Raw genomic sequence first — 17,284 nt, 5'->3', positions numbered from 1 at the left:
TAATTTCTTAGTTCCAGCTGACCAGCATCAACTGTCCCAGTAATGCCAAGGCTTCACTCCAGTGGTGCCGGTCTCTCGTTAATCATGGCTGACCAGCTGACCGGAACAACAGAATCCTAACTCAAAATAGCAAACAGCCCTGATGCTCTTTAAACTTCCCTCTGACGCCTCACAAGCCAGGCCTGCACCTTCTGCACCGCTCTCCACGCTCTTAGCTTCCCGTCTCCTACAGCGCAGCCCGCTGGGCCCTCCACACTCCATGGCTCTTCCAGCCCTGAGTTACGAAGTTCTTCCACGATCCTCCCCAAAACAGAGTCAGGTCTGTCACAGCAACACCCTACGACTGGTACCAACCTTTCTTAGGTTACAATTGCTGTGACGAGATTCCATGACTGGAACAATTTGGGGACGAAAGGGTTTGTTTGGTTTTACCCTTCCATGGTACTGTTCAGCACCGTAGGAAGTCAGGACAGGAACCTGGAGGAATTGACGCAGAGGCTGTGGAGGGTTGCTGCTCACATGGCTTGCTCAGCCTGCTTTCTTATAGAAGCCAGGACCACGGGTCCAGGAATGGCGCCACCCACAATGGGCTGGGTCCTCCTCCATCAATCACTAATTAAGAAAATGCCCTGCCCCGAGGCTTGCTTACAGACAGATCTTATGGAGGCATTTTCTCAACTGAGACTGTTTGATGACTTTAGCCTGTGTCGAGCTGACTTAAAATCAGAACACCTTCCCGTGGTGCGAAGAGAGGACTCCCAAAAGCTTCCTCCGAACGTCACGCTTACGCCCTCATCACCATCTCTCTCCCACACGCACATGCGCAAACAAACATAGAAAAAGTCTCAAACGGGTCCGTATGGGGGACAAGAGTTCAGATTATGCCTTTCTTATGCAAGATGCTGCCATGGACCAATAAGTGTGTTTCCATTCTTCTCTTTGGTCTCCACGGCAGCCCAGGACAATTAGTCTCACCACTAACAAGGCCACTCTGTCTCTATAGGAGGCCACAGTCAGTAACCGTCCAGCGTGGCCCAGACCCTCACGCCCCTAACTTGTTTTGTTGTCATTGTGAGTCTCTCTGCCTAAGAAAATGCCACCTTCCTCAAAGCCCAACAACGCCCTTCTTTATTGAAAGCCTAACCACAGGAAACTGAGGGTGTCCCTCCTTTTTTCTCGGGGTGCCAGAAAATTCAAACTAAACTTGACATTTGAGTAGACTCATCCTCATTCCTCAAGTTCCTGATAGCGTGGCCTCCTGCCTTCTTCCCCTCTCTGGTTTCTGATCTCTCTCTTGCTCTATTTTTAACTGCTGTCGTGTGTGTTAGAGGAAGCTATCTCAACTGTAAATACAATGAATTGGTTATGGTGGATACCTTACAGCAATCCAAAAGAAGGCGGTACTCTTGCCACGGGAAAGCCACTGCTGGCGTCTCACGTGGATCCTTTTCTCTGGAAGCACTCTGGCCCCACTTGATGGGAGGAAAAGGAAGTTCCAGCCTGAAGAGTGGGGCTGCTCTGTGGAGAGCCGGCTAGCACAGGTCTTCAAACTGTACCCTTGGGTTCCCAGAACCTTCTCCTGCAGAATTTCCCCTCTGAAGCCAACCAGCTTCCGCAGCTCTCCCGGATGTAGCAGAAAGCAAGCAGCTTTGCTCTGCTCAACCTCCAGTGGCTTCATCATGGACACCCACACATAGCCGCAGGCAGGGTTATCTCAGGGCAGCTCGTTTGAGCCCTGGGCACAGAGGTGGGGCAAGAATAAGAAGCCCTTCCCTGCACAGCCTGTCAGGATGCCCACCTTGCTGCAGATCCCATCCTGCCAGGCAGGGCAGAAACTACCCAGATCATGACTGGCCCTCTGAGCAAGAAAAGCACAGCAAGCAAAGCTGAGTTTCAGTTAAGAGCAAGACTCTTCTTGCAGCCGACCGGCCTGGGCTGCAGCTGAGGCTCTGTGTAACTTCAGGCAAATGACTCGACCTCCCTGTGCCTTCCTTTTTCTTCCTGTTATTTGGCAATGCTAGTAACAGGGTTCCGCTTTTGGAACGCTCCGTAGAATTAAATTTCAAGACATATAGACTATTTATAATGCAGGCTCGGGAGAGGGCTCAGTGATAAAGAACTTGCTGTGCAGGTATGAGACTCTGAGTTCAAATCCCCACAATCCACACACAAGCCAGACAGCAAAGGGCACATCTAGAATCTCCATGCTCACGAGGTGAGACAGGCGGCAAAGAGAGGAGAATCCCAGAAGCTGATGGGCTGGCTTGGATGGAGTACGCAGCAGTGAACAAGAGACTGTCTCAAAATGAGATGAAAGATGGTGACAGACATCAGAGGTTGCTGTCTGACCTCCACACACGTGTGCCATGGCATGCGTGTGCCCCCAACATACACAAGCATGTACAAACATGCTTCTATTTGTGAAGCATTTGAAACAGTTTCAAAAGATGTGGTAACATCCCCAGAATGTGTTTTTGAGTAATTATCATCATCTTAGCCATTCTAGAACTATCTTTGGACCTTGCAGGATTGGGTAGTTCCACTCTAGAATTCGGTTCTTTTTAATGGTGGCAACATCAGGTGGTTGATACATCTGCAGATCTGGTCAGCAAGTTCCAAACAAGCCCCATGGTGCGGGTCTACCATACTGGCTCCTTGCAGAAGGATTACAAGTTCAAAGCCAGTTTGGGCTACAGAATGAGCTCAGGGCCAGTTTGGGCGATTTTGGCAGACAATGTCTTGAAATATAAACTAAGAAAGGGTGAGCACTGGGGACACAGCCTAGTGGCAAAGCGTTCGCCCTGACATGCTCAGCCCATCCCCACACCAGATCAGTCCTCACTATGGTGAAAACAACACAACACGGGGGCTGGAGAGATGGCTCAGAGGTTAAGAGCATTGCCTACTCTTCCAAAGGTCCTGAGTTCAATTCCCAGCAACCACATTGTGGCTCACAACCATCTGTAATGAAGCCTGGTGTCCTCTTCTGGCCTGCAGACAGAATACTGTATACATAATAAACAAAAAAAACACAACACAAACAAAACAAAACACCTACACACGCTCCGACATCCCAGGTCACCAGGTTCAAATCCCAGCCACCACTCTGAGACCTTGGGGAAGGCACGTCAGCCTTAGTTTCCCCGTCTCTCGCTGGCGGAGCATCAAGGATGGAGAGGAGACAGAATAGAGAACCTTCCAGTGGCCAAAGCTAGAACAACGTGAGCCGTACTAGGATCGGCAAGTGCAGGCTAAGTCCATGGCCCAGCTCCTGGTACTGAAGCCAGGCAACAATAGTTAGTTTCAAAAGATGAAAACAGTTTTCCTAGTTCAGGAGTTGGGGGATCTGTGGGGTGGGGTAAGAGGCTGATGCGGGGTTCCAGAATCAGGAGGCTCCTACCCTCATACCCTAGGGTTGACTCTGGATGTGTAACACCAACTCTTTGCACCAAAATGTGTCCAGCACTGGGGTGCAGACTAAAAAGATACAGTGTCTGACTGCAAGCCAAGGAGACCAGGAGGGTCCTCTGAGGTCAGGGCTTTAAAAAACAAAAGAAACAACAGCAGCAAAAACACCTTTAAAACTTAAAAAAAAAATTCTCTCTGTGTAGCTCAGGCTGGCTTTGAACTAACATATTTGCCTGTATCTTCCCCCACCACCACCACACACAGAACAAGAGCTGGACTTAAAGATGTGTGGCTATCTATTTTATTGGATTTATATGCTTATCAGCGCCACGGCACCATGGTGTGTGTGTGAAGGCTAAAGGACAACTTTACCAGAGCCAATTCTCTCCCTCCACCACGTGGGGCCTGAAGATCAAACTGCGGTCATCAAGCCTGGTGGGAGGGGTCTTTACCTGCTGAACCCTCAGGCCAGCTCAGAGGTCAGAAACCTTTGAGCAAAACCACAGCCTCAGTAAGGAGGGGGTCATGAGGGTGTTTAAGTCTACAGCAGCCCAGGCTCTGAGAGGGCCCCCAGGGCACCAAGCTGGAGTGTGGAGGCTGCAGGGGGGCTGTGAGTAGGCTGGAAACAGCATCAAGGATGGAGAGGAGACAGAATAGAGAACCTTCCAGTGGCCAAAGCTAGAACAACTTGAGTCGTACAATAAATAAAGTACGTTATTTGTAAGTCAGAGCAGAAAAAGAACATCTAAGCTGGGCGGTGGTGGCACAGGCCTTTCATCACAGCACTCAGGAGGCCGAGGCAGGTGGATCTCTGTGAGTTCGAGGCCAGCCTGATGTACAGAGCGAGTGCGAGTTCCAGGACAGCCAGAGCTACACAGAGAAACTCTGTCTTGGAGAGAGAGAGAGAGAGAGAGAGAGACAGAGACAGAGACAACAGGGAGGAAGGAAGGAAGGAAAATAAAGGAAAGAACACAGAAATGGAAACCTTGGCCAGGCATGATGGTGCATGCCTCCTAATCCCAGCAACACTCCAGAGGCCAGGAGTTCAAGGCCATCCTCGGCTAAGTACCACATCAGAGGCCAGCCTGGACTAGCTACACATTGCATCAGAGACCAGCCTGGACTATGTGAGTCCTTGTTTTTAAAAGAAAGAAGGTGGGAGGCAGTGGAGAGATGGCTCAGGGTTAAGAGCATTTGTGCTCTTACAGAAGGCCTGGGTTAAGTTCCCAGCACCCACATGGAGGCCCGCATCCTTCTGTAAAGGGATCGGGCACCCTTTTCTGCCCTCTGTGGGTACCAGGTGTACACACACATTGCACTTACATGCAAGCAAAACACTCATACACATAAAGCAAAAATAAATAATTATTAGTAGTAGTTAAAAGGAAGCCGGGTGGTGGCGGCAGCAAGTGCCTTTAATCCCAGCACTCAGGAGGCAGAAGCAGGCGGATCACTGTGAGTTTGAGGCCTGGTCTACAGAGTGATTTCCAGGACAGCCAGGGCTACACAGAGAAACCTTGTCTTGAAAAATAAATAAGTGAGCAAACAAACAAATAAAAACGTTTTAAAGACAGAAGGGGGAAGAGAAGGAGGGAGGAAGAACGGTTAAGCCTTCTTCTCCCCAGATCAGCAAATTGTCTTGACACTGTTCCACCAGGAAAAGCCATGACTATAACAATCTGGGCTCCAGTGGCATCGGGCTGCCACCAGGTGCTCATTCGTGTGCCTCCTTATCTGTCACAGGAAAACCATGCACACAGGATGCCAGTGTGTGGGCATGGCCATGGCACCCCTCCGCTGCACTGGCATGGCTGTGTCACAGTCCCAGCTCCAACGCGTTCACTCACCTTACCCATGATCGCCTGCCTAAGTTGACACAGGCTGGATAGTCACCCAGCCCATGGTGGTCAACCAGTCATTTCCCTGGGAACGCTCTTATATCCAAGGGAGTAAGTAGAATGAAGCTCTTCAAGGATGCAGAGCTGAGGTGCAGCAGTGAGGAGCTGGGAGCCACAGGGCTTCATTTGACCATGAAAGAGAGGGCTAAAAAAGTCAGAGAAGCTGATATGCAGAGAGACTGCAGGAGATAAAAAAGCAGGCGCTCAGAGAGGAACGGAACAGGGATCAGAGAGGATTGGGGCAGGGAAGACAGAAGGCTCCAAGTCAGCTTTCAGCACAAGCTCACTGTGTTTGAAGACCTACTGCATTCTTCCAAAGTCCTTGCCAGAACTTTATAAAACCCCTCCCCCTAATCCATCACAACCAATCAGATCACCTACTGTACTGGTTTGAATAAAAATGGCTCCCAGAGGCCCTTAGGGAGTGAAATTTGTAGGAGGTGCCACTTGGTTAGAGTAGGTGTGGCTTTGCAGGGGAAGTGCACCACTAGGGTCAGGCTTTAAGGTCTCAGGTGCTCAAGCCACTCCCAGTGTGGCATTCACTTCCTGCTGCCTGGCGCCCCAGATGTAGAATTCTCAGCTCCTTCTTCAGCATCATGTCTGCCTGCATTGCCACTGTGCTTCCCACCATGACATAAAGGACTAAGTCTCTGAACTGTAAGTCAGCCCCAATTAAATGTTTTCCTTTATAACTTATAATTTAATTAATAAATTAAATTGATTAACTGAATCAATAAATTCAGGTTTATCCCAAGCAAAGCATCCCTGGGTGGCCCCAGGAAAAAATGAGAGAACCAGCAGGGGAATCCATGGGGTGGGGCCTTTTAATACCCTCTGGGGTGGAGCTGCAGGTGGGAGGGGCCACCCGAACATTCCCTGCTGTGGGCATATGGATGCCAGGGGCTGGAGTAGAGCGTCCATCTGAACGGCATATAGTTCAGCCCAGAAGCAGCTCTGCCTTGATTACTACTGTCCGGAACCAACGATCTCAATTGCTATGAATATTAGTGTCAGAAGTGGGGTGTTAACAGGAACAGTTTGTCAGAGAAAAATATGAAATTAGTTGACTTGAGACCAGGCAAGGGGCAGTGGAGAATTCTGTTCTTGGCTTGGAGGCTGGCTATTCATGCTACATGGTAATAGATCAGCTCGGCTAGGTTCACTGGCCTCTTGGGACTTACAGGTTGGGACAACCATTAAACAACTTCATAGCAAGATATGCAGGCTCTGATTTAACATCCACTAGCCTTCCCAGGTGCTGTAAGACAAGCTTCAGTTTCATACTGTCTGTTCAGGAAAAGCAAAAAGAGGACTGGGACGCAGCTCTGTGGTCCAGAGATTACCCAGCGTGCCCAAGACCCTGGGATGCAGCTCTGTGGTTCAGTGATTGCCCTGGCTCTCATCTCTTGTACCCCAATGATTAAACAAATTTTAAAAAGTCAAGCAAGTGTGGTGCCACCCTACCCAATACTTGGGAGAGACACTGAGGCAGGAGGATAAAGAGTTCCAGACTAGGGCCAGTCAGATGGCTCAGCAGACGGTATACATGTCTCATAGCAAACAGGTGTTCTAGCATACAAAACATACAAATGGATGTAATAAAAATAAATTTTAGGGAAGAGTTTTAAGCTAGCCTGGGCTATATCCCCAGCGCCATATTTTTAATCTTGTAAAGGAGAGTTATTTTTTCTCTACAGTCAGAGACTACCAAGGGTGTCAAATACCTACATGTTTGCTCCATGGCAGAAGCCACACCCTGTGTGTAAGTCGGTACACTGCACCTGGCAAGGGAGCAGATTTATTTTCCTTAGGAGAATAGTGAGAGCCATAGGGCTGAATGATTGACCACTGGTCCCTGTAACTGGGCCTGACGCCTTCTGGCAACTGCAGGCAGGCAGGCAATGGGTGGGGAAGGCGTTTTCCAAGAAATGAAAGAAAAAAACCCTTCCACCCCCATCCAGAACATGATTTCCTCATCCTACCCTTGAGCTGCAAGAGGCCTTAACGCGTACTCCCCTGCTAGGAAGCCCACACCCCAGGGCCCAGCCCACGGTAAGGCTAAAGGTTAAACTGGACAGGATTTCAAGGCATTGGTACAGACAACTGGCAGGGCTCCAAATAAAAACTGCAGAAACAGGGCTGGAGAGATGGTTCTGACCTCAGTAGCCAGGACGGTACTCACTGTACAGCACAGAACTCACTCTGTAGGCCAGGCTGGCCTCGAACTCAGAGATCCATCTTCCTCTGTCTCCTGAATGCTGGAATTAAAGGGCTTCACCATACTTGGCTATCGCCCTATATACATAACAAAAAGAAAAAAAGTACCAAAGAAATTTGAGAAAATCCACTAGAGTTTTCTGATGGGTGAAGATCTGAGAAGCCACATCTGGCAATGGAAGCTGTGACATCCCACCCTCAGGGACATTTCTCTGCCAAAGCCCCAGTGCCAGGCTGCAGATTGCTGTGGCAATTACAGCCCTCGGAGAAAAAGCCTGAACAAGGAACTCTCGGGCAGAGCTGGGGAGACTCACAGAGTGGCTCCCTTCTCAGTGGGAGGAACCTGGAGATGCCATGCTTGCTGGCAACAGAGTTGTGGAGGTGACCAGCAACATAAGCCCAGGCTTCAGCTTGCGGCTAACACGAGAGAACAGCTTTTCACCCCGCTTCTGTGTCTTAGCTCTATAGATGGAGTTTGGTATGTGGTTAAATTGATTGGCTGTTCATAAGGTGTGGGGTCCTGGGGAGCCGTCTTCGAGGAGGGGCAGCAGACACAGGGAAGGGACGGACAGGTAGGAAGGGTAGGCCTGCAATGGCGCCTTGGACACCTGGACACCGTCATTAACTATTACTCCATCACCTCATGTCTGACCCGGAGACACGGCTAATTTTGTGGTAGAGCACAACTAGGTTAAACAAGGGCAACAGGAATGGGGATGTCTTAAAAAAGGAAAGGAGGGGCTAGAGAGGTGGCTCGGTGGTTAAGAGCACTATCCGTTCTTCCAGAGGACATAGGTTCAATCAGCAGCAGTCGCATGGTGGCTCACAACTGTCTGTGACTCCAGATCCAGGAGATCCAGCACCTTCTTCCAGCCTCCACAAGCACCAAGGCACACACGTGGTACTCAAGCAAAATACCCTTACACATAAAATACTAATTACAAAATAATACAAAACTATTAAGTCAGGCAGTGGTAGCACATGCCTTTATTCCCAACACTCAGAAGGTAGAACCAGGTGGATCTCTCTGAGTTCGAGGCCAGCCTGGTCTACAGAATGAGTTCCAGAACAGTCAATGCTACACAGAGAAACCTGTCTCAACTACCCCCCACCACAAAACCAAACCAAACCAAATTATTTATTAGAGACATTTATTTATTTATTTTGGTTTTCTTGAGACAGGGTTTCTCTGTGTAGCCCTGGCTATCCTGGAACTCTCTCTTGTAGGTGGAGGCCGCCTGTTCGTTCCCAGCTGCCCAGATGTAGGGACCACGGGTCTACACCTGCTCCCGGGGTTCATTTTGAGGACAGTTTCTGGCCAGCCAGTGTTTCCTGTTTGTTCCTGTGCTCCCTCTGCCCTGCCTGGTGATTAGCTATAGGGCATTGTTGACTCCACCTTGGGCATGGTAATTTCCCACCTGCCTGGGGGATATTTCATCCGGCAGCAGCTAGGTATTTAAAGTTTTTCTTAAGTTTGAATAAACGGCATTTGGCTGATCTCCTTTCCAATGACCCAGGTCTCCTGTATATTCTTTCAATCTCTAGGCCCTTGCCTGCTCACGTACCTTACAGTGGCGTGCGAACTGTACCATGAGGGTAACGCAGGCACAGGCGTTACAGTTGGAGGCACCACTGGGATAGCAGGCGTTACACCCAGACTTGAAATAATCACTCAGAAACTGTATTATTTAAATCACTGATTGACCAATAGCTTAAGTGTATTTCTGGCTAACGCTTACACCTTAAATTAACCCATTTCTATTAATCTATGTATTGCCATGTGACTGTGGCTTACTGGCTTACTGTGACAAGGTTCTGGTGTGTCTGTCTCCTGTGGGTGGCTACATGGTGTCTCCTGACTCTGCCTTCTTTCTCCCAGCATTCAGTTTAGTTTTCCCACCTAGCTCTATTCTGCTAAGCCACTGGCCGAAACAGATTTATTCATTAACCAATAAAAGCAACACATAGACAGAAGGACTTCCTACATCACCCTCTGTAGACCAGGCTGGTCTCAAACTCAGAGATCCACCTGCCTCTGCCTCCCAAGTGCTGGGATTAAAGGCCTGCACCACCACCATTCTTTCTTTGATGTGCATTGGTGTTTTGTCATAGGCGTTGGGTTCCCTGGAACTGGGGTTATAGACAATTGTGAGTTGTCAAGTTGAGCAGCTGTGCATGTGCTGTGTGTATCCATGCCTACTTGTGTGCTGTTGTGTTTGTATGTATATGTCTGTTTGTGTTATATATGTGTGTGCCCTGTGTGTGTACATGCCTACTTGTGTGTAGCTTTGTTTGTGCATATGTGCCTGCTTGTGCTATATGTGTGTGTGTCTGTTGGTATGTTTCTTGTTCTGTGTATGTGTCTGTTTATGTGTTGTGTATGTGTCCTTCTGTGTGTGCTGTGTATGGTGTATGTGTCTCTGTGAGTGTATTGTGTTTGTTCATGTGTTTGTGTGTATATGTCTGTTTTGTGTGTTGTGCATTTTATATGTGTGTCAGTGTATTATGTGTCTCTGTGGATTGTCTTTGTGTATATGTGTTGTATGTGTATATGTGTACATTGTATATATATGTTTACATGTCTGTGTGTGCTGTATATGTCTGTTTGTGTTATATATGTGTGTGTTGGGCAGGCCCAGAACAGAATGAACTCACAAGGACAAAATTAGCTTCTAACCTGTTAGCCTGACCCGCCCCCTTCAGGCAACTCTTCCCCGTGTAACCAAGAGGCTAGGCATCCAGCAGACAAACTTGACTCACGGCCATAACTGACTGGGCCAGAATGGAGTCAGGCCCTGACTCCAGTGAGGCCAATCTATCAAGTCCTTCCCAGAAAAGTGGACTTGGGACCAGGATGAGGAACCCAGGGTAGGTCAGCTGGGCAGGTGTGGCAAGTGGCGGCAGGTGAGTGGTGTTGAAGGCTCTTCGATCTCAGTGGGGCAGGGTTTGGCCTCTTGGTGTCACGAGAGCAGCCTGTACCTGTACTCCTGTGACAGGCACATTTGACCTTTGTCCAGTCTCCTGCAGCTGGCTCCTAGCATCCTGGGAAATTCTGTAGCGGCATCTTTCTGTGGCTCGGGCTGATGGGTAGCCGAGGGCTGCTGGACAATCTCAGGATGGGGCTGACTGCCAAAGGGAACTAGCCTTGTGATGGTAGAGACTTTCAGCCCTGCCCCCCACCCCTACTGAGAAGGGAAGACGGTCTAGATGTCAGAGCCGCTCCCACACAAATACTCAAGAGGTCAGCGAGGCATTTGGTGGTGTTTGCTTTGAAACAGGATCTCACGTACCACAGGCTGGACCCAAACTCATTACAGAGCTAAGGAGGACCTTGAACTTCTGATCCTCCTGCCTCTGCCTCTGGAGCGCTAGGATTTCAAGCTTCCTGTGTGCTAGGCAAACACTCTATCACAAGAGGGCAGTGTTCTCAGTGCTTTTTGGTCATTGGAATCAAAAACAATACAGGAGAGTGGTCTTTGGGTAAACCCTCCCCTGACCTCTCCTCTAGTCCTTCACTACAAGTCAGAAAGAGCAATGGAACATTTCCCAGAGTTCTCAGAGCTGCTCCAGCACGCCAGCAGAACCTGAAGAGGGGACATGGGCACTTGGCTTTTTATTCCCCACTCTTCCAGAAACACTGGGGTCTGTGGTGGGCATCCAAAGGGCACCTACTATAAGGTTCCCATCCCTGCTCCAGCTTCAGGCTGATTTCTGCTCGTAGCCTGGGAAGCACACTGTGGACCGGGGTGTAGAGTCAGGCTGCAGGATGAGAAGAAGGCTGACATGAGATGGAATCACACAGCCAGCCTCCCAGAGTTCCCGCCCACTCAGTCCGCCCTGCCTCCCCTGATGCTGATGGGGACTTGAGGGTCCAGCTCTTCCCAGGCTTGTTGTGTGCTCTGGCCTTTGAACATGCTGCTCCCTTTGTCTGGAGCACCTCTCTCTGCAACTGAGTACTCAGGAGAATCAGGCCCCCAATATAGATGTTATTCAGTCGACCCCTTGCCCAGAGGGCCCCCACTTTGCCCCAGCTGTGACTTGTTTTGCAGTAAAATCAGTCTGGGTGTTGACTCAGGTGCTCTCTAGAGACAGGGGTCTCCATGGACCAGGATGGGCTCCTTAGTCACCTGGTCTCTGCCTAGCACCCAGACAACACTGGAAAAGAGTGTGCGGAGATGCCATTGCATGAATGGATGAATAAATGAATGAATGCTGTAATTTTGAATGGGCTGGCTAGGGGTTGTTGTCAATGAATATGAAGAAGGGACCACCTCTAGCCATTGCAGGGATAATTCCACCCAGCTGTTCAGGCTAGATTTTAAGATCAGTGATTATGGAGCCCAGTGCTCACCCCTGACAGCAAGGAGGCTGGATTCGTCTTTGTGTGTAAGCGTGTGCTGCACACATTTAATGTTCATTTCTGGTGTTATCCCCTGTCTCTCATCACCTTAGTTTTGGAGACTCCTTGAATGTGGAATTCACCAATTCAGCAAAGCTGGCCAACATTGAGCCTCGAGGCTCTGTCTGTTCCTGCCTCCCTAGCACTGGCATCTCTGATGCCCACTCTACACAGCTTTGTTCGTTTGTAACAGGGTTTCTGTGTGTAGTGTAGCTTTGGAGACTGTCCTGACACTTGATCTGTAGACCAGGCTGGCCTCGAACTCACAGAGATCCGCTTGCCTCTGCCTCCTAAGTGCTGGGATTAAAGGCGTTCGCCACCACTGCTCGGCTTGTACCCAGCTTTTTACGTGGATGCAGGGTACAGAAATCAGGTCCTCATGTTTTTGTCACAAGTATTTTACCAGCTGAGCCATCTCCCTTGCCTTGTACCAGCTTTTCACAGTGGCCTCTCGGCCCTTTGTGTCTCCAGGGAAGGGCCTGGGACAGTGCTCAGCTCCTGAGTCAGGAGACTTACAGCTTTAGCGGGAGGCCACAGAGGGGCACCCAGCCACCTCCTGACGGCTTCTACTCTAGCCCAAAGCCCACCCCTCTGGCCAGCCTGGGTTCCTGGGACCCCTAGGCTTCCTCCCCAGCGGCCTTCACCTCCACCCCAGTCCCTTGATGAAAGCACTAGGGGCAAAATTCGTTGGGGGAGAAAAACAGGAAGTGGAGGCCCGAGCAGGGGTGCAGAAGTTCCCAGGTAACTGTGGCAGTACACCCCCACCCCACCCCCGCACGCCACAGCCCTATACGAAAGGGAGTGCAGAAGTTCCTGGGTGACTGTGGCAGCACACACATACACACACGTGTGCATGCATATAACACACACACCCAGCCCTATAGGAAAGGGGTTTGGGGGTAGCCCTAGTCTTACTATGGGCATGCAGTGGGGTTACGCAAGGCCCTGTGGTGAAGGGCTTTATTTGGGGACCACATGCCACACCTGTGCTTTAGTCTTGCATCTGACTTCAGCTCCACACAGCTGTTCTGTTTCCAGAACAGACCAGAGAAGCTCATGCCCAGCCAGGGTTGCCCAGCTTTTCCCACGGCGGGGTCAGGGCTCCTTGCTCTCTTCTCAGACTTTGATTTCTATTTGTGGGGTGTTTTTGTTCTAGGCCTGTGAGTGTGCAGCAAGTGGGGGCAGGGCAGGGCAGGGTAGGGCAGGGCAGGGTTGCTGTTTCTGGATCCATCTCAGTACTTGGAGAACAGGCAGCTGAGCAGTTGGGCCTGAGAGCCTCTCGTTCCTGAGCTGTGTCTACTAGGAGGTTCGGGGCCCAGACTCTGCTGGAGCCGGGGAGAGGACGGCATTCAGAGGAAGAAACAGAGGCAAGGGACAGCCTTCCAGACATAAGCTCGGCTCTGTAGGTTCTCAGCGGATTGAGAGACCAAAGAGCTTGGAACTCCCGTGACTTCAGGATCCTCCATCCTGTGTCAAAGCTCGGGTAGCCCCTTGTCTGTCAGCTTTACGCTCTGATGGCATAATGAGACCTCGGTGGGGAAAGGGACTCGGGTGGCCCGAAGGAGATGGTGAGGGTACAGTTCCTACTCAGGCTTGCTTCCGGTCATGAAGTTGTTCATCCTGTTTGTTCCATTACAAGCTAAGAGGCCAGGCTTCTTCCTGGGGACCTTCCTCACAGGCCTTCCCCTGCTTGGGAACCCTGAGGCCTCACGACATTGGGATCACGCTGCTCCCGAGCCCCCCAAACCTTGCCTAGCAGCACCCATCTTCCCCTTCACCACCTGCTTCCGCATCCTGACCATCACTTTGGTCTCGCCAACAGCCTCCAGACATTTAAGAGAGCGCTCAAGACAAGTACATCTAGCTGGGCTGTGGTGATGTACGCCTTCAATCCCAGCACTTGGGAGGCAGAGGCAGGCGGATCTCTGAGTTTGAGGCCAGCCTGGTCTACAGAGCAAATTCCAGGACAGCCAGGGCTACAGAGAGAGACCCTTTCCCGAAAACAAAAGCAAACAGAAAACTATGCATAAAGTGCTTAGAATAGCCCGGCTCTTGATGAGAGCCCAATGCTTGCTCCTTCTTACTTTTTACTGCTGCCATCATTTTCTTTCTCTCTCTCTCTCTTTTTTTTTTTTTTTTTTTTTTTTTGGAGATAGTGTCTCACGTAGCCTAGGCTGGCCTCAAACTGTGTATCCAAGAATGACCTTGAATTTCCAGTCCTTCTGCCTCTTGGTTCATCACTGTCCATTCTAATTCCTTTTGTTGTCTTGGGTTTCAAGACCGGGTTTCTTTGTGCAACAGCCCTGGCTGTGCTGAAACTTGCTCTGTAGACCAGGCTAGTTTCAAACTCACAGAGACAGGCTTGCCTTTGCCTCCCAAGTGCTGGGATTAAAGGCGTGTGCCACCACAGCTCAGCATCATTCTACTTCTTATACCAGTCTTTTGAGATAACATCATACCCCATCTTGAAGGTGGGAAGATGGAAGCAGAGACCTAGCTGCATGCTGAGATGACACAGCACTAAGTGGCCCAGAGTGTTGGAACTTAAAGTCTGTTGGAAGCTTGTGCTCCGACTTGGCCCCTGCTCATGCAGGTCTTTATATAGTCTGTCATCAGCTTTGGGTGTCCACAAACTGCATCCTGTTCGCAAGTCTGCGAAGCTCCCACCTCGTCAGGATTGGCCGAGGCTGGAGACTGCCCCTGAGACAGAGGCTGAGGTGGGTTCTTCTACGTGTGAGAGACTGCCCCTGCCAAGCACAGCCCTTCTCTCAGGGTCTGGGTTCCAGGGAAGTACCAGGACTCCCCTAGTGGCCATATGTAGTACTTCAGGTGGCACAGTTCAGCTCAGGAGGTCTGTGCGGTGTGCAGTGTTTTTCTTGTTTTGGTTTTCTGAAACAGGGTTTCTCTAGGTAGCCAAGGCTGTCCTGAAACTCATTCTGTAGACCAGGCTGGCCTCAAACTCAGAGATCTGCCTGCCTCTGCCTCCTGATTGCTGAGTGGGGTGAAAGGTGTGTTCCACTACATCCAGCTCAAAGGGTGCTTTCTGCAGCAAACGAATGCAGAATTCTTTCCCTCCTGACTTCAGCCATTGGGGCGGGCCATACCATAAGCCCACGCTGCTGACTGCAGCAGGTGCTGGCGTGCAAGGCTTGTTGTTCTGAAACTGGTTCCTCCTTCTACAAACTTCCTATTTCTTACTTCCCACACCGCAAGTGACACACTATCCAGACTGTGTCCCCTTCGTGGGTGCTGGGCACAATGACCCTGGTACACACTCCCCCTCCCCTCTCCTCCCGAGGCCCTTGCTGCCAATGGCTAGCTTCTAGAGCCCCAGCTGGACAATGCAGCCCCTCTCCCCCTGCCCCGCCATTTGACTCATCCCACCTCCTCATCTAGCCTGCTCAACCTCCTAGTGTTCTCTCTGCTGTAGTGACAGAAACACAACTGGCTTCCCTTTTCCCTGTGTGCGGACACATACATGGTATGAGACCATCAAGGGCCAGGGGTCACAGGTTTTCTCCCATGCCTAGCCTGTTACTAAAGGACGCCAGACATTTTACCTTGAGATGCACACAGCATTCTCTATTTGGAGGGTACAGTGGTGACCAGTGTCCCTGACCTCAAGGAATATAGGTTCTTCCACACCTCTTCTGTCTAGCTCTGATCTCCCTCACCCCCCTTATGTGCATGCAGAGAAGCTGCAACGTGGCCTCTTTCCCCCCAGTTCCTTTTCTTTCCTTTCCACAGAAGACAGGGTTTCTCTGTATAGCCCTGGCCATCCCATAACTCATTCTGTAGACCAGGCTGACCTCAAACTCAGAGATCTGACTGCCTCTGCCTCCTGAGTGCTGGGATTAACGGTGTGCACCATTTGGCTAGTTCCCTTTTTAAATACGGAGACAGGGCCTTCAGCCTGGGCTAGTCTACTCAAGACAAACCTCCTACCTCACGTCCAGGGTGAGGGCCACTAGTCAGCCCCAGTGCCTTTCTGAGTGAACTGTGAAGGGAAGGGGAAGAACTGGGGGGAGGAGAACAGAGCTTCTCAACTTTAATTTCCGAGTCTCCTTCAGGCCAGCATGGAACTATGCAGCTGACCTCCGACTCTGGACTCTCTGGCTTCCATCTCACAGGTGTGAGGATTACTGGTGTTTGCCACCAGACTCAACCTTAATTAAAAAAAAAAATTTTTTTTTTTTTAATGAATTTGCGTGTGTGGAGTTCCAGGCACCAAACTCAGGCTATCATGCTCGGCGGCGGACTGGGTGTGAGCTACCACACAGAAAGGAGGTCTGGAGCTGTCCCCTGACCTCTCTGCGGTCCAGGAATGTTAAACACCTTCAGAAGGCAGAGGGCAGCAATCAGGACAGGGATTTTCAGACAGGTGGGAACAGCCATTGTGAACCGGGGCCACAGGATCCTGCACAGGGCAGGATGCCGCAGGAAAGGTTATTTAGCCATGGCAGGCTTTGTCTGATGTAAACCCACCACAGCCCCAGCTCAGAAACAATCGCCAACAGTAAAGGTTTGATTTCACTGACGCTGTGAAATGGGCCTGGTGGGAGACAGGAAAGGCATGGGCTTTTTGAGGGGTGTCAGGGCAGTGGACGCTGGGTACCCCCCTATTTAGGCAGTGTTCTGTTCTGTGCCTGCAGGGTTCAAGCCTAGGGGCCAGGAGATCCACAGGGCTAGTGAAGGCTTTAGACAACCAAATCTTTGCTGACCTCTGGCCCTGGTTAGTTCTGTCAACTTGACATCCTAGAATTAATCTGGAAAAAGAATTTCAATTGGGTAAATTCCCAGATCAGATGAAACTGTGGCAGGTCTGTGGACTGCCTTGTTAACTCATGTAACCTCAAGAGCCAGGCCTACTTGGGGCAGCATCATCCCCTAGGCAGGGGTTCTGAACTGTATAAAGCTGAGATTAGTCAGCTAGCAGTACCCTCCACGGTCCCCACCTGACTCCTTGGTTAGAGGAAATGGCTGTGTGGATTGGCAATACAGGCCTGTTTGCAAGCTCCTGTCTTGAAGCCCCTCAGTGATATTCTGTGACCTGGAACTGTAAGTTAAATAAACCCTTTCCTGTTTCCTCATTTCAGCAACAGAAGGGACACCAGGACACCTCTCCAGCCCGAGGCAGGGGTCTGGGTGCCACCTTCTATGCACGCTTGCCCACACCAATCTCCTGTTGGTCATCAGGCCCCTGCATGCGGATCAGCAGCAGGATGCAGTTCCCAGCTCACTCCTCCAAGAGCCAGGGCTCCAGGAATCCTCTGGAAACCCCTACACAGCACTCGCACCCTGGGATGGGCGCCTTTCTCCCAGGGAGCTGTTCCAGCAAACAAAGACAACAGAGCCTGGTTGG

General features: G+C 50.5%; 1 protein-coding gene across 2 annotated transcripts in view; it reads right to left on the bottom strand.

Moving 5' to 3' along the window:
- The window catches only part of Pik3cd (phosphatidylinositol-4,5-bisphosphate 3-kinase catalytic subunit delta), a 48,758-nt gene extending 47,199 nt beyond the window's left edge, over positions 1–1,559 (bottom strand). Inside the window, exon 1 of one of the 2 annotated variants that reach the window (XM_087906856.1) lies at positions 1,377–1,559. The gene's annotated coding sequence lies outside the window, so the exon portion shown is untranslated. Of the gene's footprint in view, positions 1–354; positions 507–1,376 lie in introns of those variants that run through there. The other variant, XM_087906854.1, reaches the window with a different exon arrangement.
- Positions 1,560–17,284: the final 15,725 nt, after the last annotated feature.

This window comes from Myodes glareolus, chromosome 6, assembly GCF_982192425.1.
Source record: "Myodes glareolus chromosome 6, mMyoGla1.1, whole genome shotgun sequence".
NCBI lineage: Eukaryota > Metazoa > Chordata > Mammalia > Rodentia > Cricetidae > Myodes > Myodes glareolus.
Note: the sequence above shows the minus strand (reverse complement) of the source record. Positions and strands in the feature narration are given on the sequence as shown.